The sequence below is a fragment of the Arachis duranensis genome, chromosome 4 (genome assembly GCF_000817695.3).
Source record: "Arachis duranensis cultivar V14167 chromosome 4, aradu.V14167.gnm2.J7QH, whole genome shotgun sequence".
NCBI classification, from domain to species: Eukaryota; Viridiplantae; Streptophyta; class Magnoliopsida; order Fabales; family Fabaceae; genus Arachis; species Arachis duranensis.
This window is the reverse complement of record NC_029775.3, coordinates 45,297,405-45,300,561: the sequence shown is the minus strand read 5'-3', so window position 1 is coordinate 45,300,561 and position 3,157 is coordinate 45,297,405.

Sequence of the window (3,157 nt, the reverse complement as noted above, 5' to 3'; positions counted from 1 at the left end):
AAGAAAAATCACACCCTGGAGGAAGGACTTACTGGCGTTTAAACGCCAGTAAGGTGCATCTGGCTGGCGTTCAACGCCAGAACAGAGCATGTTTCTAGCGCTGAACGCCAGAAACAAGCAACATCCTGGCGCTGAACGCCAGGAATGTGCCTGGAAGAGACAAGTTGGCGTTAAACGCCAGCAACAAGCATGAAACTGGCGTTCAACGCCAAAAACATGCATTACATGGGCGTTGAACGCCCAGAACGTGCACCAATGGGCGTTTGAACGCCAGAATGATGCACGAAGGCAATTTACATGCCTATATGGTGAAGGAATGGTATTTCTTTTCACCTTAGGATCTGTGGACCCTACAGGATCCCCCTCAGGATCTGTGGACCCCACAGGATCCCCACCTACCATATTCCTACCTTTTCTTTTAATCCTAATCACACTCTCCTAATCCAAATCTCATTTCACTCTTCCCCATGTCACACTTCCCAAAAAAAAAACCTTCACCAATCACCTCAATTCCTCTTTCCAATTACCCCATTCACCATTCACATCAACCCACTCTTCCCCATAAACCCCACCTACCTTCATACAATTCAAATTCATTTTCCCACCCATTCCCACCCAAATTGGCCGAACCTATACCCTCCCCTCTCCCTATAAATACCCTTCCACTCTTCTTCATTTTCACACATTACAAACCCACATTTTCCCACATAGCCGAACCAACTCTTCTCCCTCTCTTCCCTATTCTCTTCTTCTTCTTCTACTTTTCTTTTCTTTCTTGCTCGAGGGCGAGCAAAATTTTAAGCTTGGTGTGGTAAAAGCATAAGCTTTTTGTTTTTCCATTACCATCAATGGCACCTAAGGCCGGAGTATCCTCTAAAAAAGGGAAAGGGAAGACAAAAGCTTCCACCTCCGAGTCATGGGAGAAGGAGAGATTCATCTCCAAGAGCCATCAAGACCAGGATGAATTATCTCACAATGGTTCGGGGGAAATACTTAGATTTTAGTCCAGAAAATGTGAGGTTGGCGTTTCACTTGCCTATGATGCAAAGAGATGAACGCCCCTACACTAGAAGGGTCAACTTTAATCAAAGGTTGGACCAAGTCCTTACGGACATATGTATGGAAGGAGCTCAATGGAAAAGAGACTCCAAAGGCAAACCGGTTCAATTAAGAAGACTGGACCTCAAGCCTGTGGCTAGAGGATGATTGGAGTTCATCCAACGCTCCATCATCCCCACTAGCAACCGATCTGAAGTTACTGTGGATCGGGCCATCATGATTCACAGCATCATGATTGGAGAGGAAGTATAAGTTCATGAGGTTATCTCTAATGAACTCTACAAAATAGCCGACAAGTGCTCAACCATGGCACGGCTAGCCTTCCCTCACCTCATATGCCATCTATGCTACTCAGCTGGAATTATCATAGATGGAGATGTCTCCATTGAAGAAGACAAGCCCATCACCAAGAAAAGGATGGAGCAAGCAAGAGAAGCTCCTCACGGCCCTCAAGAAATGCATGAGGAAGCTCACCATCAACAAATTCCTGAGATGCCTCAAGGAATGCACTTTCCTCCCAACAACTATTGGGAGCAACTCAATACCTCTTTAGAAGATTTGAGCCATAATGTTGAACAATTAAGGGTGGAACATCATGAGCACTCCATCATTCTCCAAGAAATAAGAGAAGACCAAAGAGCAATAAGGGAGGAGCAACAAAGGCAAGGAAGGGACATAGAAGAGCTGAAGAACATCATTGGTCCTTCAAGAAGAAGACGCCACTAAAGGTGGATTCATTCCTTGTTCTTTATTTCTTTCTGTTTTCGGTTTTTAAATGTTGTGTTTATCTATGTTTTGTGTCTTTATCTCATGATCATTAGTATGTAACCATGCCTTAAAGCTATGAATAAAATCCATTAATCCTTCACCTCTCTTAAATGAAAAATGTTTTAATACAAAAGAACAAGAAGTACATGAGTTTCGAATTTATCCTTGAATTTAATTTAATTATATTGATGTGGTGACAATACTTTTTGTTTTCTGAATGAATGATTGTTGAATAGTGCATATTTTTGATCTTGTTGTTTATGAGTGTTAAAATTGTTGGTTCTTGAAAGAATGATGAACAAAGAGAAATGTTATTGATGAACTGAAAAATTCATGAATTGATTCTTGAAGCAAGAAAAAGCAGTGAAGTAAAAGCTTGCGAAGAAAAAAAAATGGCGAAAAAAAATTAGAAAGAAAAAGAAAAAGCAAGCAGAAAAAGCCAATAGCCCTTAAAACCAAAAGGCAAGGGTGGCAAGGATCCAAGGCTTTGAGCATCAATGGATAGGAGGGCCCAAGGAAACAAAATCCAGGCCTAAGCGGCTAAATCAAGTTGTCCCTAACCATGTGCTTGTGTCATGAAGGTCCAAGTGAAAAGCTTGAGACTAAGTGGTTAAAGTCGTGATCCAAAGCAAAAGAGTGTGCTTAAGAGCTCTGGACACCACTAATTAAATTAATATTCATTGGTATTCTAGAATTTATAGTATATTCTCTTCTTTTATCCTATTTGATTTTCAGTTGCTTGGGGACAAGCAACAATTTAAGTTTGGTGTTGTGATGAGCGGATAATTTATACGCTTTTTGGCATTGTTTTTATATAGTTTTTAGTAAGTTTGAGCTACTTTTAGGGATGTTTTCATTAGTTTCTATGTTAAATTCACATTTCTGGACTTTACTATGAGTTTGTGTGTTTTTCTGTGATTTCAGGTAAATTCTGACTGAAATTGTATGTTAAATTCACATTTCTGGACTTTACTATGAGTTTGTGTGTTTTTCTGTGATTTTAGGTAAATTCTGACTGAAATTGAGGGAATTGAGCAAAACTCTGAAGAAGGCTGACAAAAGGACTGCTGATGCTGTTGGAATCTGACCTCCCCGCACTCAAAATGGATTTTCTGGAGCTACAGAACTCCAATTGGCGCGCTCTCAACGGCGTTGGAAAGTAGACATCCAGAGCTTTACAGCAATATATAATAGTCCATACTTTATTCGAAGATTGACGACGTTACTTGGTGTTGAACGCCAAGTACAAGCTGCTGTCTGGAGTTAAACGCCAGAAAAACGTCATGATCCGGAGTTGAACGCCCAAAACATGTCATAACTCGAAGTTCAA